Consider the following 21513-nt stretch of genomic DNA (forward strand, 5'->3'; position numbering starts at 1 on the left):
ATCAGGAAATGGGAATGCAAATGTTGCACACAGGCCAGATAATTGAACAGCAAATGCACAAAAAAGACAGCACTACAGGAAAGAGGCCAGAAAATGCAGGAAATGGGCCAGAAAGTTCAGGAAATAGGCCTGCAAATGCAGGAAACAGGCCAGCAAAAAAAAAAAAAACAGGCAGGAAAACCAATACCATAACACGGTAGCGTGGCCGAGCGGTCCAAGGCGCTGGATTTAGGCTCCAGTCTCTTCGGAGGCGTGGGTTCGAATCCCACCGCTGCCAAAACGGATCCTTTATGCAAAAGCTGAATTTAAAAACACATGTAGCTGTAACTGTATCTGTGCTCATCCGAAATCTAGTGATCTGCAGTATCTGAAGATACTGCTCCCTGCATGCTGAGTAGATCGGGCTGTGCCTGGATCATATTTCTGCTTCTGGTCTTATTTTCTCTTTGTTGACCATTGATTTAAATTGAAACCAAAGTCCCAGGTAAGCCCGCCCACTCTTTCATTTATTTGAGACTTTGGAACGGAAAGCCAGGATAGAAAGAAATGGAAAGAATTGGCCAATCAAAAGCCACATGGCGACAAAGAATGTCGTGGCCTGACAGGGTCCGTATGATTACCCAAAAAAGGGCTCCAAGAGGAGGGCCAGTGGCGCAATGGATAACGCGTCTGACTACGGATCAGAAGATTCCAGGTTCGACTCCTGGCTGGCTCGTTAGCTTTTGCCTATTGTGAGTTAACAGCCCATGAGTACAACTACTGTTTGCAAAAGAAAAAAATGAGTTCACATCACGACTGACGGTGATTCCCTGTTAAACTGAGATGAGTTGAATACAAATAAGGTCAGATCACCTGATCCTGCTCCCGCTGTCCCCTTGGCAAGTACCTCTCACACACCCAACCCTAAACTTAGCAATGGTAAATATACAGGCCTACTCTGATTTCATTTTCCATCCTTACAGCATATACAGGAAACAGGCCAGCAAATGCAGAAAAGAGGTCAACAAATGCAGGGAACATGTCAGCAAATGCAGGGAACAGGTCAGCAAATGCAGAGAACCAGTCAACAAATGCAGGGAACATGTCAGAAAATGCTGGAAACAGACCAGCCATATCAGGAAATGGGCATGCAAATGTTACACACAGGCCAGAAAATTCAACAGCAAATGTACAAAAAAGACAGCACTACAGGAAAGAGGCCAGAAAATGCAGGAAATAGGCCTGCAAATGCAGGAAACAGGCCAGCAAAAAAAAAAAAAACAGGCAGGAAAACAACTACAATAACGTGGTAGCGTGGCCGAGCGGTCCAAGGCGCTGGATTAAGGCTCCAGTCTCTTCGGAGGCGTGGGTTCGAATCCCACCGCTGCCAATACGGCTCCTTTATGCAAACGCCGCGTTTAGAAACACATGTATCTGTACTCATCTGAAATCTAGTGATCTGCAGTAACTGAAGATACTGATTCCAGCATGCGGAGTAGATCGGGCTGTGGCTGGGTCAGTTTTCTGCTTCTGGTCTTATTTTCCCTTTGCTGACCTATGATTTAAATTGAAACCAAAGTCCCAGGAAAGCCCGCCCGCCCTTTCATCTTTTTGAGACTTTTGAACGGAAAGCCAGGATAGAAAGAAATGGAAATGCTGGAAACAGACCAGCCAGATCAGGAAATGGGAATGCAAATGTTGCACACAGGCCAGATAATTGAACAGCAAATGCACAAAAAAGACAGCACTACAGGAAAGAGGCCAGAAAATGCAGGAAATGGGCCAGAAAGTTCAGGAAATAGGCCTGCAAATGCAGGAAACAGGCCAGCAAAAAAAAAAAAAACAGGCAGGAAAACCAATACCATAACACGGTAGCGTGGCCGAGCGGTCCAAGGCGCTGGATTTAGGCTCCAGTCTCTTCGGAGGCGTGGGTTCGAATCCCACCGCTGCCAAAACGGATCCTTTATGCAAAAGCTGAATTTAAAAACACATGTAGCTGTAACTGTATCTGTGCTCATCCGAAATCTAGTGATCTGCAGTATCTGAAGATACTGCTCCCTGCATGCTGAGTAGATCGGGCTGTGCCTGGATCATATTTCTGCTTCTGGTCTTATTTTCTCTTTGTTGACCATTGATTTAAATTGAAACCAAAGTCCCAGGTAAGCCCGCCCACTCTTTCATTTATTTGCGACTTTGGAACGGAAAGCCAGGATAGAAAGAAATGGAAAGAATTGGCCAATCAAAAGCCACATGGCGACAAAGAATGTCGTGGCCTGACAGGGTCCGTATGATTACCCAAAAAAGGGCTCCAAGAGGAGGGCCAGTGGCGCAATGGATAACGCGTCTGACTACGGATCAGAAGATTCCAGGTTCGACTCCTGGCTGGCTCGTTAGCTTTTGCCTATTGTGAGTTAACAGCCCATGAGTACAACTACTGTTTGCAAAAGAAAAAAATGAGTTCACATCACGACTGACGGTGATTCCCTGTTAAACTGAGATGAGTTGAATACAAATAAGGTCAGATCACCTGATCCTGCTCCCGCTGTCCCCTTGGCAAGTACCTCTCACACACCCAACCCTAAACTTAGCAATGGTAAATATACAGGCCTACTCTGATTTCATTTTCCATCCTTACAGCATATACAGGAAACAGGCCAGCAAATGCAGAAAAGAGGTCAACAAATGCAGGGAACATGTCAGCAAATGCAGGGAACAGGTCAGCAAATGCAGAGAACCAGTCAACAAATGCAGGGAACATGTCAGAAAATGCTGGAAACAGACCAGCCATATCAGGAAATGGGCATGCAAATGTTACACACAGGCCAGAAAATTCAACAGCAAATGTACAAAAAAGACAGCACTACAGGAAAGAGGCCAGAAAATGCAGGAAATGGGCCAGAAAGTTCAGGAAATAGGCCTGCAAATGCAGGAAACAGGCCAGCAAAAAAAAAAAAACAGGCAGGAAAACAACTACAATAACGTGGTAGCGTGGCCGAGCGGTCCAAGGCGCTGGATTAAGGCTCCAGTCTCTTCGGAGGCGTGGGTTCGAATCCCACCGCTGCCAATACGGCTCCTTTATGCAAACGCCGCGTTTAGAAACACATGTATCTGTACTCATCTGAAATCTAGTGATCTGCAGTAACTGAAGATACTGATTCCAGCATGCGGAGTAGATCGGGCTGTGGCTGGGTCAGTTTTCTGCTTCTGGTCTTATTTTCCCTTTGCTGACCTATGATTTAAATTGAAACCAAAGTCCCAGGAAAGCCCGCCCGCCCTTTCATCTTTTTGAGACTTTTGAACGGAAAGCCAGGATAGAAAGAAATGGAAATGCTGGAAACAGACCAGCCAGATCAGGAAATGGGAATGCAAATGTTGCACACAGGCCAGATAATTGAACAGCAAATGCACAAAAAAGACAGCACTACAGGAAAGAGGCCAGAAAATGCAGGAAATGGGCCAGAAAGTTCAGGAAATAGGCCTGCAAATGCAGGAAACAGGCCAGCAAAAAAAAAAAAAACAGGCAGGAAAACCAATACCATAACACGGTAGCGTGGCCGAGCGGTCCAAGGCGCTGGATTTAGGCTCCAGTCTCTTCGGAGGCGTGGGTTCGAATCCCACCGCTGCCAAAACGGATCCTTTATGCAAAAGCTGAATTTAAAAACACATGTAGCTGTAACTGTATCTGTGCTCATCCGAAATCTAGTGATCTGCAGTATCTGAAGATACTGCTCCCTGCATGCTGAGTAGATCGGGCTGTGCCTGGATCATATTTCTGCTTCTGGTCTTATTTTCTCTTTGTTGACCATTGATTTAAATTGAAACCAAAGTCCCAGGTAAGCCCGCCCACTCTTTCATTTATTTGCGACTTTGGAACGGAAAGCCAGGATAGAAAGAAATGGAAAGAATTGGCCAATCAAAAGCCACATGGCGACAAAGAATGTCGTGGCCTGACAGGGTCCGTATGATTACCCAAAAAAGGGCTCCAAGAGGAGGGCCAGTGGCGCAATGGATAACGCGTCTGACTACGGATCAGAAGATTCCAGGTTCGACTCCTGGCTGGCTCGTTAGCTTTTGCCTATTGTGAGTTAACAGCCCATGAGTACAACTACTGTTTGCAAAAGAAAAAAATGAGTTCACATCACGACTGACGGTGATTCCCTGTTAAACTGAGATGAGTTGAATACAAATAAGGTCAGATCACCTGATCCTGCTCCCGCTGTCCCCTTGGCAAGTACCTCTCACACACCCAACCCTAAACTTAGGAATGGTAAATATACAGGCCTACTCTGATTTCATTTTCCATCCTTACAGCATATACAGGAAAAAACAGGCCAGCAAATGCAGGGAACATGTCAGCAAATGCAGGGAACAGGTCAGCAAATGCAGAGAACCAGTCAACAAATGCAGGGAACAGGTCAGAAAATGCTGGAAACAGACCAGCCATATCAGGAAATGGGCATGCAAATGTTACACACAGGCCAGAAAATTCAACAGCAAATGCACAAAAAAGACAGCACTACAGGAAATAGGCCTGCAAATGCGGGAAACAGGCAGGCCAAAAAAAAAAAACAGGCAGGAAAACAACTACAATAACGTGGTAGCGTGGCCGAGCGGTCCAAGGCGCTGGATTAAGGCTCCAGTCTCTTCGGAGGCGTGGGTTCGAATCCCACCGCTGCCAATACGGCTCCTTTATGCAAACGCCGCGTTTAGAAACACATGTATCTGTACTCATCTGAAATCTAGTGATCTGCAGTAACTGAAGATACTGATTCCAGCATGCGGAGTAGATCGGGCTGTGGCTGGGTCAGTTTTCTGCTTCTGGTCTTATTTTCCCTTTGCTGACCTATGATTTAAATTGAAACCAAAGTCCCAGGAAAGCCCGCCCGCCCTTTCATCTTTTTGAGACTTTTGAACGGAAAGCCAGGATAGAAAGAAATGGAAATGCTGGAAACAGACCAGCCAGATCAGGAAATGGGAATGCAAATGTTGCACACAGGCCAGATAATTGAACAGCAAATGCACAAAAAAGACAGCACTACAGGAAAGAGGCCAGAAAATGCAGGAAATGGGCCAGAAAGTTCAGGAAATAGGCCTGCAAATGCAGGAAACAGGCCAGCAAAAAAAAAAAAACAGGCAGGAAAACCAATACCATAACACGGTAGCGTGGCCGAGCGGTCCAAGGCGCTGGATTTAGGCTCCAGTCTCTTCGGAGGCGTGGGTTCGAATCCCACCGCTGCCAAAACGGATCCTTTATGCAAAAGCTGAATTTAAAAACACATGTAGCTGTAACTGTATCTGTGCTCATCCGAAATCTAGTGATCTGCAGTATCTGAAGATACTGCTCCCTGCATGCTGAGTAGATCGGGCTGTGCCTGGATCATATTTCTGCTTCTGGTCTTATTTTCTCTTTGTTGACCATTGATTTAAATTGAAACCAAAGTCCCAGGTAAGCCCGCCCACTCTTTCATTTATTTGCGACTTTGGAACGGAAAGCCAGGATAGAAAGAAATGGAAAGAATTGGCCAATCAAAAGCCACATGGCGACAAAGAATGTCGTGGCCTGACAGGGTCCGTATGATTACCCAAAAAAGGGCTCCAAGAGGAGGGCCAGTGGCGCAATGGATAACGCGTCTGACTACGGATCAGAAGATTCCAGGTTCGACTCCTGGCTGGCTCGTTAGCTTTTGCCTATTGTGAGTTAACAGCCCATGAGTACAACTACTGTTTGCAAAAGAAAAAAATGAGTTCACATCACGACTGACGGTGATTCCCTGTTAAACTGAGATGAGTTGAATACAAATAAGGTCAGATCACCTGATCCTGCTCCCGCTGTCCCCTTGGCAAGTACCTCTCACACACCCAACCCTAAACTTAGCAATGGTAAATATACAGGCCTACTCTGATTTCATTTTCCATCCTTACAGCATATACAGGAAACAGGCCAGCAAATGCAGAAAAGAGGTCAACAAATGCAGGGAACATGTCAGCAAATGCAGGGAACAGGTCAGCAAATGCAGAGAACCAGTCAACAAATGCAGGGAACATGTCAGAAAATGCTGGAAACAGACCAGCCATATCAGGAAATGGGCATGCAAATGTTACACACAGGCCAGAAAATTCAACAGCAAATGTACAAAAAAGACAGCACTACAGGAAAGAGGCCAGAAAATGCAGGAAATGGGCCAGAAAGTTCAGGAAATAGGCCTGCAAATGCAGGAAACAGGCCAGCAAAAAAAAAAAAACAGGCAGGAAAACAACTACAATAACGTGGTAGCGTGGCCGAGCGGTCCAAGGCGCTGGATTAAGGCTCCAGTCTCTTCGGAGGCGTGGGTTCGAATCCCACCGCTGCCAAAACGGATCCTTTATGCAAAAGCTGAATTTAAAAACACATGTAGCTGTAACTGTATCTGTGCTCATCCGAAATCTAGTGATCTGCAGTATCTGAAGATACTGCTCCCTGCATGCTGAGTAGATCGGGCTGTGCCTGGATCATATTTCTGCTTCTGGTCTTATTTTCTCTTTGTTGACCATTGATTTAAATTGAAACCAAAGTCCCAGGTAAGCCCGCCCACTCTTTCATTTATTTGCGACTTTGGAACGGAAAGCCAGGATAGAAAGAAATGGAAAGAATTGGCCAATCAAAAGCCACATGGCGACAAAGAATGTCGTGGCCTGACAGGGTCCGTATGATTACCCAAAAAAGGGCTCCAAGAGGAGGGCCAGTGGCGCAATGGATAACGCGTCTGACTACGGATCAGAAGATTCCAGGTTCGACTCCTGGCTGGCTCGTTAGCTTTTGCCTATTGTGAGTTAACAGCCCATGAGTACAACTACTGTTTGCAAAAGAAAAAAATGAGTTCACATCACGACTGACGGTGATTCCCTGTTAAACTGAGATGAGTTGAATACAAATAAGGTCAGATCACCTGATCCTGCTCCCGCTGTCCCCTTGGCAAGTACCTCTCACACACCCAACCCTAAACTTAGCAATGGTAAATATACAGGCCTACTCTGATTTCATTTTCCATCCTTACAGCATATACAGGAAACAGGCCAGCAAATGCAGAAAAGAGGTCAACAAATGCAGGGAACATGTCAGCAAATGCAGGGAACAGGTCAGCAAATGCAGAGAACCAGTCAACAAATGCAGGGAACATGTCAGAAAATGCTGGAAACAGACCAGCCATATCAGGAAATGGGCATGCAAATGTTACACACAGGCCAGAAAATTCAACAGCAAATGTACAAAAAAGACAGCACTACAGGAAAGAGGCCAGAAAATGCAGGAAATGGGCCAGAAAGTTCAGGAAATAGGCCTGCAAATGCAGGAAACAGGCCAGCAAAAAAAAAAAAACAGGCAGGAAAACAACTACAATAACGTGGTAGCGTGGCCGAGCGGTCCAAGGCGCTGGATTAAGGCTCCAGTCTCTTCGGAGGCGTGGGTTCGAATCCCACCGCTGCCAATACGGCTCCTTTATGCAAACGCCGCGTTTAGAAACACATGTATCTGTACTCATCTGAAATCTAGTGATCTGCAGTAACTGAAGATACTGATTCCAGCATGCGGAGTAGATCGGGCTGTGGCTGGGTCAGTTTTCTGCTTCTGGTCTTATTTTCCCTTTGCTGACCTATGATTTAAATTGAAACCAAAGTCCCAGGAAAGCCCGCCCGCCCTTTCATCTTTTTGAGACTTTTGAACGGAAAGCCAGGATAGAAAGAAATGGAAATGCTGGAAACAGACCAGCCAGATCAGGAAATGGGAATGCAAATGTTGCACACAGGCCAGATAATTGAACAGCAAATGCACAAAAAAGACAGCACTACAGGAAAGAGGCCAGAAAATGCAGGAAATGGGCCAGAAAGTTCAGGAAATAGGCCTGCAAATGCAGGAAACAGGCCAGCAAAAAAAAAAAAAACAGGCAGGAAAACCAATACCATAACACGGTAGCGTGGCCGAGCGGTCCAAGGCGCTGGATTTAGGCTCCAGTCTCTTCGGAGGCGTGGGTTCGAATCCCACCGCTGCCAAAACGGATCCTTTATGCAAAAGCTGAATTTAAAAACACATGTAGCTGTAACTGTATCTGTGCTCATCCGAAATCTAGTGATCTGCAGTATCTGAAGATACTGCTCCCTGCATGCTGAGTAGATCGGGCTGTGCCTGGATCATATTTCTGCTTCTGGTCTTATTTTCTCTTTGTTGACCATTGATTTAAATTGAAACCAAAGTCCCAGGTAAGCCCGCCCACTCTTTCATTTATTTGAGACTTTGGAACGGAAAGCCAGGATAGAAAGAAATGGAAAGAATTGGCCAATCAAAAGCCACATGGCGACAAAGAATGTCGTGGCCTGACAGGGTCCGTATGATTACCCAAAAAAGGGCTCCAAGAGGAGGGCCAGTGGCGCAATGGATAACGCGTCTGACTACGGATCAGAAGATTCCAGGTTCGACTCCTGGCTGGCTCGTTAGCTTTTGCCTATTGTGAGTTAACAGCCCATGAGTACAACTACTGTTTGCAAAAGAAAAAAATGAGTTCACATCACGACTGACGGTGATTCCCTGTTAAACTGAGATGAGTTGAATACAAATAAGGTCAGATCACCTGATCCTGCTCCCGCTGTCCCCTTGGCAAGTACCTCTCACACACCCAACCCTAAACTTAGCAATGGTAAATATACAGGCCTACTCTGATTTCATTTTCCATCCTTACAGCATATACAGGAAACAGGCCAGCAAATGCAGAAAAGAGGTCAACAAATGCAGGGAACATGTCAGCAAATGCAGGGAACAGGTCAGCAAATGCAGAGAACCAGTCAACAAATGCAGGGAACATGTCAGAAAATGCTGGAAACAGACCAGCCATATCAGGAAATGGGCATGCAAATGTTACACACAGGCCAGAAAATTCAACAGCAAATGTACAAAAAAGACAGCACTACAGGAAAGAGGCCAGAAAATGCAGGAAATAGGCCTGCAAATGCAGGAAACAGGCCAGCAAAAAAAAAAAAAACAGGCAGGAAAACAACTACAATAACGTGGTAGCGTGGCCGAGCGGTCCAAGGCGCTGGATTAAGGCTCCAGTCTCTTCGGAGGCGTGGGTTCGAATCCCACCGCTGCCAATACGGCTCCTTTATGCAAACGCCGCGTTTAGAAACACATGTATCTGTACTCATCTGAAATCTAGTGATCTGCAGTAACTGAAGATACTGATTCCAGCATGCGGAGTAGATCGGGCTGTGGCTGGGTCAGTTTTCTGCTTCTGGTCTTATTTTCCCTTTGCTGACCTATGATTTAAATTGAAACCAAAGTCCCAGGAAAGCCCGCCCGCCCTTTCATCTTTTTGAGACTTTTGAACGGAAAGCCAGGATAGAAAGAAATGGAAATGCTGGAAACAGACCAGCCAGATCAGGAAATGGGAATGCAAATGTTGCACACAGGCCAGATAATTGAACAGCAAATGCACAAAAAAGACAGCACTACAGGAAAGAGGCCAGAAAATGCAGGAAATGGGCCAGAAAGTTCAGGAAATAGGCCTGCAAATGCAGGAAACAGGCCAGCAAAAAAAAAAAAAACAGGCAGGAAAACCAATACCATAACACGGTAGCGTGGCCGAGCGGTCCAAGGCGCTGGATTTAGGCTCCAGTCTCTTCGGAGGCGTGGGTTCGAATCCCACCGCTGCCAAAACGGATCCTTTATGCAAAAGCTGAATTTAAAAACACATGTAGCTGTAACTGTATCTGTGCTCATCCGAAATCTAGTGATCTGCAGTATCTGAAGATACTGCTCCCTGCATGCTGAGTAGATCGGGCTGTGCCTGGATCATATTTCTGCTTCTGGTCTTATTTTCTCTTTGTTGACCATTGATTTAAATTGAAACCAAAGTCCCAGGTAAGCCCGCCCACTCTTTCATTTATTTGCGACTTTGGAACGGAAAGCCAGGATAGAAAGAAATGGAAAGAATTGGCCAATCAAAAGCCACATGGCGACAAAGAATGTCGTGGCCTGACAGGGTCCGTATGATTACCCAAAAAAGGGCTCCAAGAGGAGGGCCAGTGGCGCAATGGATAACGCGTCTGACTACGGATCAGAAGATTCCAGGTTCGACTCCTGGCTGGCTCGTTAGCTTTTGCCTATTGTGAGTTAACAGCCCATGAGTACAACTACTGTTTGCAAAAGAAAAAAATGAGTTCACATCACGACTGACGGTGATTCCCTGTTAAACTGAGATGAGTTGAATACAAATAAGGTCAGATCACCTGATCCTGCTCCCGCTGTCCCCTTGGCAAGTACCTCTCACACACCCAACCCTAAACTTAGCAATGGTAAATATACAGGCCTACTCTGATTTCATTTTCCATCCTTACAGCATATACAGGAAACAGGCCAGCAAATGCAGAAAAGAGGTCAACAAATGCAGGGAACATGTCAGCAAATGCAGGGAACAGGTCAGCAAATGCAGAGAACCAGTCAACAAATGCAGGGAACATGTCAGAAAATGCTGGAAACAGACCAGCCATATCAGGAAATGGGCATGCAAATGTTACACACAGGCCAGAAAATTCAACAGCAAATGTACAAAAAAGACAGCACTACAGGAAAGAGGCCAGAAAATGCAGGAAATGGGCCAGAAAGTTCAGGAAATAGGCCTGCAAATGCAGGAAACAGGCCAGCAAAAAAAAAAAAACAGGCAGGAAAACAACTACAATAACGTGGTAGCGTGGCCGAGCGGTCCAAGGCGCTGGATTAAGGCTCCAGTCTCTTCGGAGGCGTGGGTTCGAATCCCACCGCTGCCAATACGGCTCCTTTATGCAAACGCCGCGTTTAGAAACAGATGTATCTGTACTCATCTGAAATCTAGTGATCTGCAGTAACTGAAGATACTGATTCCAGCATGCGGAGTAGATCGGGCTGTGGCTGGGTCAGTTTTCTGCTTCTGGTCTTATTTTCCCTTTGCTGACCTATGATTTAAATTGAAACCAAAGTCCCAGGAAAGCCCGCCCGCCCTTTCATCTTTTTGAGACTTTTGAACGGAAAGCCAGGATAGAAAGAAATGGAAATGCTGGAAACAGACCAGCCAGATCAGGAAATGGGAATGCAAATGTTGCACACAGGCCAGATAATTGAACAGCAAATGCACAAAAAAGACAGCACTACAGGAAAGAGGCCAGAAAATGCAGGAAATGGGCCAGAAAGTTCAGGAAATAGGCCTGCAAATGCAGGAAACAGGCCAGCAAAAAAAAAAAAAACAGGCAGGAAAACCAATACCATAACACGGTAGCGTGGCCGAGCGGTCCAAGGCGCTGGATTTAGGCTCCAGTCTCTTCGGAGGCGTGGGTTCGAATCCCACCGCTGCCAAAACGGATCCTTTATGCAAAAGCTGAATTTAAAAACACATGTAGCTGTAACTGTATCTGTGCTCATCCGAAATCTAGTGATCTGCAGTATCTGAAGATACTGCTCCCTGCATGCTGAGTAGATCGGGCTGTGCCTGGATCATATTTCTGCTTCTGGTCTTATTTTCTCTTTGTTGACCATTGATTTAAATTGAAACCAAAGTCCCAGGTAAGCCCGCCCACTCTTTCATTTATTTGAGACTTTGGAACGGAAAGCCAGGATAGAAAGAAATGGAAAGAATTGGCCAATCAAAAGCCACATGGCGACAAAGAATGTCGTGGCCTGACAGGGTCCGTATGATTACCCAAAAAAGGGCTCCAAGAGGAGGGCCAGTGGCGCAATGGATAACGCGTCTGACTACGGATCAGAAGATTCCAGGTTCGACTCCTGGCTGGCTCGTTAGCTTTTGCCTATTGTGAGTTAACAGCCCATGAGTACAACTACTGTTTGCAAAAGAAAAAAATGAGTTCACATCACGACTGACGGTGATTCCCTGTTAAACTGAGATGAGTTGAATACAAATAAGGTCAGATCACCTGATCCTGCTCCCGCTGTCCCCTTGGCAAGTACCTCTCACACACCCAACCCTAAACTTAGCAATGGTAAATATACAGGCCTACTCTGATTTCATTTTCCATCCTTACAGCATATACAGGAAACAGGCCAGCAAATGCAGAAAAGAGGTCAACAAATGCAGGGAACATGTCAGCAAATGCAGGGAACAGGTCAGCAAATGCAGAGAACCAGTCAACAAATGCAGGGAACATGTCAGAAAATGCTGGAAACAGACCAGCCATATCAGGAAATGGGCATGCAAATGTTACACACAGGCCAGAAAATTCAACAGCAAATGTACAAAAAAGACAGCACTACAGGAAAGAGGCCAGAAAATGCAGGAAATGGGCCAGAAAGTTCAGGAAATAGGCCTGCAAATGCAGGAAACAGGCCAGCAAAAAAAAAAAAACAGGCAGGAAAACAACTACAATAACGTGGTAGCGTGGCCGAGCGGTCCAAGGCGCTGGATTAAGGCTCCAGTCTCTTCGGAGGCGTGGGTTCGAATCCCACCGCTGCCAATACGGCTCCTTTATGCAAACGCCGCGTTTAGAAACACATGTATCTGTACTCATCTGAAATCTAGTGATCTGCAGTAACTGAAGATACTGATTCCAGCATGCGGAGTAGATCGGGCTGTGGCTGGGTCAGTTTTCTGCTTCTGGTCTTATTTTCCCTTTGCTGACCTATGATTTAAATTGAAACCAAAGTCCCAGGAAAGCCCGCCCGCCCTTTCATCTTTTTGAGACTTTTGAACGGAAAGCCAGGATAGAAAGAAATGGAAATGCTGGAAACAGACCAGCCAGATCAGGAAATGGGAATGCAAATGTTGCACACAGGCCAGATAATTGAACAGCAAATGCACAAAAAAGACAGCACTACAGGAAAGAGGCCAGAAAATGCAGGAAATGGGCCAGAAAGTTCAGGAAATAGGCCTGCAAATGCAGGAAACAGGCCAGCAAAAAAAAAAAAAACAGGCAGGAAAACCAATACCATAACACGGTAGCGTGGCCGAGCGGTCCAAGGCGCTGGATTTAGGCTCCAGTCTCTTCGGAGGCGTGGGTTCGAATCCCACCGCTGCCAAAACGGATCCTTTATGCAAAAGCTGAATTTAAAAACACATGTAGCTGTAACTGTATCTGTGCTCATCCGAAATCTAGTGATCTGCAGTATCTGAAGATACTGCTCCCTGCATGCTGAGTAGATCGGGCTGTGCCTGGATCATATTTCTGCTTCTGGTCTTATTTTCTCTTTGTTGACCATTGATTTAAATTGAAACCAAAGTCCCAGGTAAGCCCGCCCACTCTTTCATTTATTTGAGACTTTGGAACGGAAAGCCAGGATAGAAAGAAATGGAAAGAATTGGCCAATCAAAAGCCACATGGCGACAAAGAATGTCGTGGCCTGACAGGGTCCGTATGATTACCCAAAAAAGGGCTCCAAGAGGAGGGCCAGTGGCGCAATGGATAACGCGTCTGACTACGGATCAGAAGATTCCAGGTTCGACTCCTGGCTGGCTCGTTAGCTTTTGCCTATTGTGAGTTAACAGCCCATGAGTACAACTACTGTTTGCAAAAGAAAAAAATGAGTTCACATCACGACTGACGGTGATTCCCTGTTAAACTGAGATGAGTTGAATACAAATAAGGTCAGATCACCTGATCCTGCTCCCGCTGTCCCCTTGGCAAGTACCTCTCACACACCCAACCCTAAACTTAGCAATGGTAAATATACAGGCCTACTCTGATTTCATTTTCCATCCTTACAGCATATACAGGAAACAGGCCAGCAAATGCAGAAAAGAGGTCAACAAATGCAGGGAACATGTCAGCAAATGCAGGGAACAGGTCAGCAAATGCAGAGAACCAGTCAACAAATGCAGGGAACATGTCAGAAAATGCTGGAAACAGACCAGCCATATCAGGAAATGGGCATGCAAATGTTACACACAGGCCAGAAAATTCAACAGCAAATGTACAAAAAAGACAGCACTACAGGAAAGAGGCCAGAAAATGCAGGAAATAGGCCTGCAAATGCAGGAAACAGGCCAGCAAAAAAAAAAAAACAGGCAGGAAAACAACTACAATAACGTGGTAGCGTGGCCGAGCGGTCCAAGGCGCTGGATTAAGGCTCCAGTCTCTTCGGAGGCGTGGGTTCGAATCCCACCGCTGCCAATACGGCTCCTTTATGCAAACGCCGCGTTTAGAAACACATGTATCTGTACTCATCTGAAATCTAGTGATCTGCAGTAACTGAAGATACTGATTCCAGCATGCGGAGTAGATCGGGCTGTGGCTGGGTCAGTTTTCTGCTTCTGGTCTTATTTTCCCTTTGCTGACCTATGATTTAAATTGAAACCAAAGTCCCAGGAAAGCCCGCCCGCCCTTTCATCTTTTTGAGACTTTTGAACGGAAAGCCAGGATAGAAAGAAATGGAAATGCTGGAAACAGACCAGCCAGATCAGGAAATGGGAATGCAAATGTTGCACACAGGCCAGATAATTGAACAGCAAATGCACAAAAAAGACAGCACTACAGGAAAGAGGCCAGAAAATGCAGGAAATGGGCCAGAAAGTTCAGGAAATAGGCCTGCAAATGCAGGAAACAGGCCAGCAAAAAAAAAAAAAAACAGGCAGGAAAACCAATACCATAACACGGTAGCGTGGCCGAGCGGTCCAAGGCGCTGGATTTAGGCTCCAGTCTCTTCGGAGGCGTGGGTTCGAATCCCACCGCTGCCAAAACGGATCCTTTATGCAAAAGCTGAATTTAAAAACACATGTAGCTGTAACTGTATCTGTGCTCATCCGAAATCTAGTGATCTGCAGTATCTGAAGATACTGCTCCCTGCATGCTGAGTAGATCGGGCTGTGCCTGGATCATATTTCTGCTTCTGGTCTTATTTTCTCTTTGTTGACCATTGATTTAAATTGAAACCAAAGTCCCAGGTAAGCCCGCCCACTCTTTCATTTATTTGCGACTTTGGAACGGAAAGCCAGGATAGAAAGAAATGGAAAGAATTGGCCAATCAAAAGCCACATGGCGACAAAGAATGTCGTGGCCTGACAGGGTCCGTATGATTACCCAAAAAAGGGCTCCAAGAGGAGGGCCAGTGGCGCAATGGATAACGCGTCTGACTACGGATCAGAAGATTCCAGGTTCGACTCCTGGCTGGCTCGTTAGCTTTTGCCTATTGTGAGTTAACAGCCCATGAGTACAACTACTGTTTGCAAAAGAAAAAAATGAGTTCACATCACGACTGACGGTGATTCCCTGTTAAACTGAGATGAGTTGAATACAAATAAGGTCAGATCACCTGATCCTGCTCCCGCTGTCCCCTTGGCAAGTACCTCTCACACACCCAACCCTAAACTTAGCAATGGTAAATATACAGGCCTACTCTGATTTCATTTTCCATCCTTACAGCATATACAGGAAACAGGCCAGCAAATGCAGAAAAGAGGTCAACAAATGCAGGGAACATGTCAGCAAATGCAGGGAACAGGTCAGCAAATGCAGAGAACCAGTCAACAAATGCAGGGAACATGTCAGAAAATGCTGGAAACAGACCAGCCATATCAGGAAATGGGCATGCAAATGTTACACACAGGCCAGAAAATTCAACAGCAAATGTACAAAAAAGACAGCACTACAGGAAAGAGGCCAGAAAATGCAGGAAATGGGCCAGAAAGTTCAGGAAATAGGCCTGCAAATGCAGGAAACAGGCCAGCAAAAAAAAAAAAACAGGCAGGAAAACAACTACAATAACGTGGTAGCGTGGCCGAGCGGTCCAAGGCGCTGGATTAAGGCTCCAGTCTCTTCGGAGGCGTGGGTTCGAATCCCACCGCTGCCAATACGGCTCCTTTATGCAAACGCCGCGTTTAGAAACACATGTATCTGTACTCATCTGAAATCTAGTGATCTGCAGTAACTGAAGATACTGATTCCAGCATGCGGAGTAGATCGGGCTGTGGCTGGGTCAGTTTTCTGCTTCTGGTCTTATTTTCCCTTTGCTGACCTATGATTTAAATTGAAACCAAAGTCCCAGGAAAGCCCGCCCGCCCTTTCATCTTTTTGAGACTTTTGAACGGAAAGCCAGGATAGAAAGAAATGGAAATGCTGGAAACAGACCAGCCAGATCAGGAAATGGGAATGCAAATGTTGCACACAGGCCAGATAATTGAACAGCAAATGCACAAAAAAGACAGCACTACAGGAAAGAGGCCAGAAAATGCAGGAAATGGGCCAGAAAGTTCAGGAAATAGGCCTGCAAATGCAGGAAACAGGCCAGCAAAAAAAAAAAAAACAGGCAGGAAAACCAATACCATAACACGGTAGCGTGGCCGAGCGGTCCAAGGCGCTGGATTTAGGCTCCAGTCTCTTCGGAGGCGTGGGTTCGAATCCCACCGCTGCCAAAACGGATCCTTTATGCAAAAGCTGAATTTAAAAACACATGTAGCTGTAACTGTATCTGTGCTCATCCGAAATCTAGTGATCTGCAGTATCTGAAGATACTGCTCCCTGCATGCTGAGTAGATCGGGCTGTGCCTGGATCATATTTCTGCTTCTGGTCTTATTTTCTCTTTGTTGACCATTGATTTAAATTGAAACCAAAGTCCCAGGTAAGCCCGCCCACTCTTTCATTTATTTGCGACTTTGGAACGGAAAGCCAGGATAGAAAGAAATGGAAAGAATTGGCCAATCAAAAGCCACATGGCGACAAAGAATGTCGTGGCCTGACAGGGTCCGTATGATTACCCAAAAAAGGGCTCCAAGAGGAGGGCCAGTGGCGCAATGGATAACGCGTCTGACTACGGATCAGAAGATTCCAGGTTCGACTCCTGGCTGGCTCGTTAGCTTTTGCCTATTGTGAGTTAACAGCCCATGAGTACAACTACTGTTTGCAAAAGAAAAAAATGAGTTCACATCACGACTGACGGTGATTCCCTGTTAAACTGAGATGAGTTGAATACAAATAAGGTCAGATCACCTGATCCTGCTCCCGCTGTCCCCTTGGCAAGTACCTCTCACACACCCAACCCTAAACTTAGCAATGGTAAATATACAGGCCTACTCTGATTTCATTTTCCATCCTTACAGCATATACAGGAAACAGGCCAGCAAATGCAGAAAAGAGGTCAACAAATGCAGGGAACATGTCAGCAAATGCAGGGAACAGGTCAGCAAATGCAGAGAACCAGTCAACAAATGCAGGGAACATGTCAGAAAATGCTGGAAACAGACCAGCCATATCAGGAAATGGGCATGCAAATGTTACACACAGGCCAGAAAATTCAACAGCAAATGTACAAAAAAGACAGCACTACAGGAAAGAGGCCAGAAAATGCAGGAAATAGGCCTGCAAATGCAGGAAACAGGCCAGCAAAAAAAAAAAAACAGGCAGGAAAACAACTACAATAACGTGGTAGCGTGGCCGAGCGGTCCAAGGCGCTGGATTAAGGCTCCAGTCTCTTCGGAGGCGTGGGTTCGAATCCCACCGCTGCCAATACGGCTCCTTTATGCAAACGCCGCGTTTAGAAACACATGTATCTGTACTCATCTGAAATCTAGTGATCTGCAGTAACTGAAGATACTGATTCCAGCATGCGGAGTAGATCGGGCTGTGGCTGGGTCAGTTTTCTGCTTCTGGTCTTATTTTCCCTTTGCTGACCTATGATTTAAATTGAAACCAAAGTCCCAGGAAAGCCCGCCCGCCCTTTCATCTTTTTGAGACTTTTGAACGGAAAGCCAGGATAGAAAGAAATGGAAATGCTGGAAACAGACCAGCCAGATCAGGAAATGGGAATGCAAATGTTGCACACAGGCCAGATAATTGAACAGCAAATGCACAAAAAAGACAGCACTACAGGAAAGAGGCCAGAAAATGCAGGAAATGGGCCAGAAAGTTCAGGAAATAGGCCTGCAAATGCAGGAAACAGGCCAGCAAAAAAAAAAAAAAACAGGCAGGAAAACCAATACCATAACACGGTAGCGTGGCCGAGCGGTCCAAGGCGCTGGATTTAGGCTCCAGTCTCTTCGGAGGCGTGGGTTCGAATCCCACCGCTGCCAAAACGGATCCTTTATGCAAAAGCTGAATTTAAAAACACATGTAGCTGTAACTGTATCTGTGCTCATCCGAAATCTAGTGATCTGCAGTATCTGAAGATACTGCTCCCTGCATGCTGAGTAGATCGGGCTGTGCCTGGATCATATTTCTGCTTCTGGTCTTATTTTCTCTTTGTTGACCATTGATTTAAATTGAAACCAAAGTCCCAGGTAAGCCCGCCCACTCTTTCATTTATTTGCGACTTTGGAACGGAAAGCCAGGATAGAAAGAAATGGAAAGAATTGGCCAATCAAAAGCCACATGGCGACAAAGAATGTCGTGGCCTGACAGGGTCCGTATGATTACCCAAAAAAGGGCTCCAAGAGGAGGGCCAGTGGCGCAATGGATAACGCGTCTGACTACGGATCAGAAGATTCCAGGTTCGACTCCTGGCTGGCTCGTTAGCTTTTGCCTATTGTGAGTTAACAGCCCATGAGTACAACTACTGTTTGCAAAAGAAAAAAATGAGTTCACATCACGACTGACGGTGATTCCCTGTTAAACTGAGATGAGTTGAATACAAATAAGGTCAGATCACCTGATCCTGCTCCCGCTGTCCCCTTGGCAAGTACCTCTCACACACCCAACCCTAAACTTAGCAATGGTAAATATACAGGCCTACTCTGATTTCATTTTCCATCCTTACAGCATATACAGGAAACAGGCCAGCAAATGCAGAAAAGAGGTCAACAAATGCAGGGAACATGTCAGCAAATGCAGGGAACAGGTCAGCAAATGCAGAGAACCAGTCAACAAATGCAGGGAACATGTCAGAAAATGCTGGAAACAGACCAGCCATATCAGGAAATGGGCATGCAAATGTTACACACAGGCCAGAAAATTCAACAGCAAATGTACAAAAAAGACAGCACTACAGGAAAGAGGCCAGAAAATGCAGGAAATGGGCCAGAAAGTTCAGGAAATAGGCCTGCAAATGCAGGAAACAGGCCAGCAAAAAAAAAAAAAACAGGCAGGAAAACAACTACAATAACGTGGTAGCATGGCCGAGCGGTCCAAGGCGCTGGATTAAGGCTCCAGTCTCTTCGGAGGCGTGGGTTCGAATCCCACCGCTGCCAATACGGCTCCTTTATGCAAACGCCGCGTTTAGAAACACATGTATCTGTACTCATCTGAAATCTAGTGATCTGCAGTAACTGAAGATACTGATTCCAGCATGCGGAGTAGATCGGGCTGTGGCTGGGTCAGTTTTCTGCTTCTGGTCTTATTTTCCCTTTGCTGACCTATGATTTAAATTGAAACCAAAGTCCCAGGAAAGCCCGCCCGCCCTTTCATCTTTTTGAGACTTTTGAACGGAAAGCCAGGATAGAAAGAAATGGAAATGCTGGAAACAGACCAGCCAGATCAGGAAATGGGAATGCAAATGTTGCACACAGGCCAGATAATTGAACAGCAAATGCACAAAAAAGACAGCACTACAGGAAAGAGGCCAGAAAATGCAGGAAATGGGCCAGAAAGTTCAGGAAATAGGCCTGCAAATGCAGGAAACAGGCCAGCAAAAAAAAAAAAACAGGCAGGAAAACCAATACCATAACACGGTAGCGTGGCCGAGCGGTCCAAGGCGCTGGATTTAGGCTCCAGTCTCTTCGGAGGCGTGGGTTCGAATCCCACCGCTGCCAACACGGATCCTTTATGCAAAAGCTGAATTTAAAAACACATGTAGCTGTAACTGTATCTGTGCTCATCCGAAATCTAGTGATCTGCAGTATCTGAAGATACTGCTCCCTGCATGCTGAGTAGATCGGGCTGTGCCTGGATCATATTTCTGCTTCTGGTCTTATTTTCTCTTTGTTGACCATTGATTTAAATTGAAACCAAAGTCCCAGGTAAGCCCGCCCACTCTTTCATTTATTTGAGACTTTGGAACGGAAAGCCAGGATAGAAAGAAATGGAAAGAATTGGCCAATCAAAAGCCACATGGCGACAAAGAATGTCGTGGCCTGACAGGGTCCGTATGATTACCCAAAAAAGGGCTCCAAGAGGAGGGCCAGTGGCGCAATGGATAACGCGTCTGACTACGGATCAGAAGATTCCAGGTTCGACTCCTGGCTGGCTCGTTAGCTTTTGCCTATTGTGAGTTAACAGCCCATGAGTACAACTACTGTTTGCAAAAGAAAAAAATGAGTTCACATCACGACTGACGGTGATTCCCTGTTAAACTGAGATGAGTTGAATACAAATAAGGTCAGATCACCTGATCCTGCTCCCGCTGTCCCCTTGGCAAGTACCTCTCACACACCCAACCCTAAACTTAGCAATGGTAAATATACAGGCCTACTCTGATTTCATTTTCCATCCTTACAGCATATACAGGAAACAGGCCAGCAAATGCAGAAAAGAGGTCAACAAATGCAGGGAACATGTCAGCAAATGCAGGGAACAGGTCAGCAAATGCAGAGAACCAGTCAACAAATGCAGGGAACATGTCAGAAAATGCTGGAAACAGACCAGCCATATCAGGAAATGGGCATGCAAATGTTACACACAGGCCAGAAAATTCAACAGCAAATGTACAAAAAAGACAGCACTACAGGAAAGAGGCCAGAAAATGCAGGAAATGGGCCAGAAAGTTCAGGAAATAGGCCTGCAAATGCAGGAAACAGGCCAGCAAAAAAAAAAAAAACAGGCAGGAAAACAACTAGCCTACAATAACGTGGTAGCGTGGCCGAGCGGTCCAAGGCGCTGGATTAAGGCTCTAGTCTCTTCGGAGGCGTGGGTTCGAATCCCACCGCTGCCAATACGGCTCCTTTATGCAAACGCCGCGTTTAGAAACACATGTATCTGTACTCATCTGAAATCTAGTGATCTGCAGTAACTGAAGATACTGATTCCAGCATGCGGAGTAGATCGGGCTGTGGCTGGGTCAGTTTTCTGCTTCTGGTCTTATTTTCCCTTTGCTGACCTATGATTTAAATTGAAACCAAAGTCCCAGGAAAGCCCGCCCGCCCTTTCATCTTTTTGAGACTTTTGAACGGAAAGCCAGGATAGAAAGAAATGGAAATGCTGGAAACAGACCAGCCAGATCAGGAAATGGGAATGCAAATGTTGCACACAGGCCAGATAATTGAACAGCAAATGCACAAAAAAGACAGCACTACAGGAAAGAGGCCAGAAAATGCAGGAAATGGGCCAGAAAGTTCAGGAAATAGGCCTGCAAATGCAGGAAACAGGCCAGCAAAAAAAAAAAAAAACAGGCAGGAAAACAAATACCATAACACGGTAGCGTGGCCGAGCGGTCCAAGGCGCTGGATTTAGGCTCCAGTCTCTTCGGAGGCGTGGGTTCGAATCCCACCGCTGCCAATACGGCTCCTTCATGCAAAAGCTGAATTTAAAAACACATGTAGCTGTAACTGTATCTGTACTCATCTGAAATCTAGAAGGTGACAGTGGGCCAAGGTGAGTAGTGGATGCCATGGAGTTCAAGCCTGCAACACCAGAAGTACCCCCCCACCTCTGGCATAAAAGTGGCC

General features: G+C 45.9%; 1 long non-coding RNA gene and 39 other non-coding genes across 40 annotated transcripts in view; 39 read left to right on the forward strand and 1 right to left on the reverse strand.

Annotated features, from left to right (window-relative positions):
* The window catches only part of LOC118236509, a 39548-nt gene that overhangs the window by 14523 nt on the left and 3512 nt on the right, over positions 1-21513 (reverse strand). The gene's annotated exons all lie outside the window — the stretch shown is intronic.
* Positions 196-277, forward strand: trnal-uag. The gene has a single exon. It is a non-coding gene; the product is annotated as a tRNA-Leu (tRNA).
* On the forward strand, positions 643-715 carry trnar-acg. The gene has a single exon. It is a non-coding gene; the product is annotated as a tRNA-Arg (tRNA).
* Positions 1288-1369, forward strand: trnal-aag. The gene has a single exon. It is a non-coding gene; the product is annotated as a tRNA-Leu (tRNA).
* On the forward strand, positions 1850-1931 carry trnal-uag. Its single transcript has one exon. It is a non-coding gene; the product is annotated as a tRNA-Leu (tRNA).
* trnar-acg lies at positions 2297-2369 on the forward strand. The gene has a single exon. It is a non-coding gene; the product is annotated as a tRNA-Arg (tRNA).
* trnal-aag lies at positions 2962-3043 on the forward strand. Its single transcript has one exon. It is a non-coding gene; the product is annotated as a tRNA-Leu (tRNA).
* Positions 3524-3605, forward strand: trnal-uag. The gene has a single exon. It is a non-coding gene; the product is annotated as a tRNA-Leu (tRNA).
* Positions 3971-4043, forward strand: trnar-acg. Its single transcript has one exon. It is a non-coding gene; the product is annotated as a tRNA-Arg (tRNA).
* On the forward strand, positions 4576-4657 carry trnal-aag. The gene has a single exon. It is a non-coding gene; the product is annotated as a tRNA-Leu (tRNA).
* trnal-uag lies at positions 5137-5218 on the forward strand. The gene has a single exon. It is a non-coding gene; the product is annotated as a tRNA-Leu (tRNA).
* trnar-acg lies at positions 5584-5656 on the forward strand. The gene has a single exon. It is a non-coding gene; the product is annotated as a tRNA-Arg (tRNA).
* trnal-aag lies at positions 6249-6330 on the forward strand. Its single transcript has one exon. It is a non-coding gene; the product is annotated as a tRNA-Leu (tRNA).
* On the forward strand, positions 6696-6768 carry trnar-acg. The gene has a single exon. It is a non-coding gene; the product is annotated as a tRNA-Arg (tRNA).
* Positions 7361-7442, forward strand: trnal-aag. Its single transcript has one exon. It is a non-coding gene; the product is annotated as a tRNA-Leu (tRNA).
* On the forward strand, positions 7923-8004 carry trnal-uag. Its single transcript has one exon. It is a non-coding gene; the product is annotated as a tRNA-Leu (tRNA).
* Positions 8370-8442, forward strand: trnar-acg. Its single transcript has one exon. It is a non-coding gene; the product is annotated as a tRNA-Arg (tRNA).
* Positions 9015-9096, forward strand: trnal-aag. Its single transcript has one exon. It is a non-coding gene; the product is annotated as a tRNA-Leu (tRNA).
* On the forward strand, positions 9577-9658 carry trnal-uag. Its single transcript has one exon. It is a non-coding gene; the product is annotated as a tRNA-Leu (tRNA).
* On the forward strand, positions 10024-10096 carry trnar-acg. The gene has a single exon. It is a non-coding gene; the product is annotated as a tRNA-Arg (tRNA).
* On the forward strand, positions 10689-10770 carry trnal-aag. The gene has a single exon. It is a non-coding gene; the product is annotated as a tRNA-Leu (tRNA).
* trnal-uag lies at positions 11251-11332 on the forward strand. The gene has a single exon. It is a non-coding gene; the product is annotated as a tRNA-Leu (tRNA).
* trnar-acg lies at positions 11698-11770 on the forward strand. The gene has a single exon. It is a non-coding gene; the product is annotated as a tRNA-Arg (tRNA).
* On the forward strand, positions 12363-12444 carry trnal-aag. Its single transcript has one exon. It is a non-coding gene; the product is annotated as a tRNA-Leu (tRNA).
* On the forward strand, positions 12925-13006 carry trnal-uag. Its single transcript has one exon. It is a non-coding gene; the product is annotated as a tRNA-Leu (tRNA).
* Positions 13372-13444, forward strand: trnar-acg. Its single transcript has one exon. It is a non-coding gene; the product is annotated as a tRNA-Arg (tRNA).
* Positions 14016-14097, forward strand: trnal-aag. Its single transcript has one exon. It is a non-coding gene; the product is annotated as a tRNA-Leu (tRNA).
* trnal-uag lies at positions 14579-14660 on the forward strand. Its single transcript has one exon. It is a non-coding gene; the product is annotated as a tRNA-Leu (tRNA).
* On the forward strand, positions 15026-15098 carry trnar-acg. Its single transcript has one exon. It is a non-coding gene; the product is annotated as a tRNA-Arg (tRNA).
* Positions 15691-15772, forward strand: trnal-aag. The gene has a single exon. It is a non-coding gene; the product is annotated as a tRNA-Leu (tRNA).
* On the forward strand, positions 16253-16334 carry trnal-uag. Its single transcript has one exon. It is a non-coding gene; the product is annotated as a tRNA-Leu (tRNA).
* On the forward strand, positions 16700-16772 carry trnar-acg. The gene has a single exon. It is a non-coding gene; the product is annotated as a tRNA-Arg (tRNA).
* trnal-aag lies at positions 17344-17425 on the forward strand. Its single transcript has one exon. It is a non-coding gene; the product is annotated as a tRNA-Leu (tRNA).
* Positions 17907-17988, forward strand: trnal-uag. The gene has a single exon. It is a non-coding gene; the product is annotated as a tRNA-Leu (tRNA).
* Positions 18354-18426, forward strand: trnar-acg. Its single transcript has one exon. It is a non-coding gene; the product is annotated as a tRNA-Arg (tRNA).
* trnal-aag lies at positions 19020-19101 on the forward strand. The gene has a single exon. It is a non-coding gene; the product is annotated as a tRNA-Leu (tRNA).
* Positions 19581-19662, forward strand: trnal-uag. The gene has a single exon. It is a non-coding gene; the product is annotated as a tRNA-Leu (tRNA).
* Positions 20028-20100, forward strand: trnar-acg. The gene has a single exon. It is a non-coding gene; the product is annotated as a tRNA-Arg (tRNA).
* On the forward strand, positions 20699-20780 carry trnal-aag. The gene has a single exon. It is a non-coding gene; the product is annotated as a tRNA-Leu (tRNA).
* trnal-uag lies at positions 21262-21343 on the forward strand. The gene has a single exon. It is a non-coding gene; the product is annotated as a tRNA-Leu (tRNA).

The sequence above is a fragment of the Anguilla anguilla genome, chromosome 9 (assembly GCF_013347855.1).
Source record: "Anguilla anguilla isolate fAngAng1 chromosome 9, fAngAng1.pri, whole genome shotgun sequence".
Taxonomy (NCBI): Eukaryota; Metazoa; Chordata; class Actinopteri; order Anguilliformes; family Anguillidae; genus Anguilla; species Anguilla anguilla.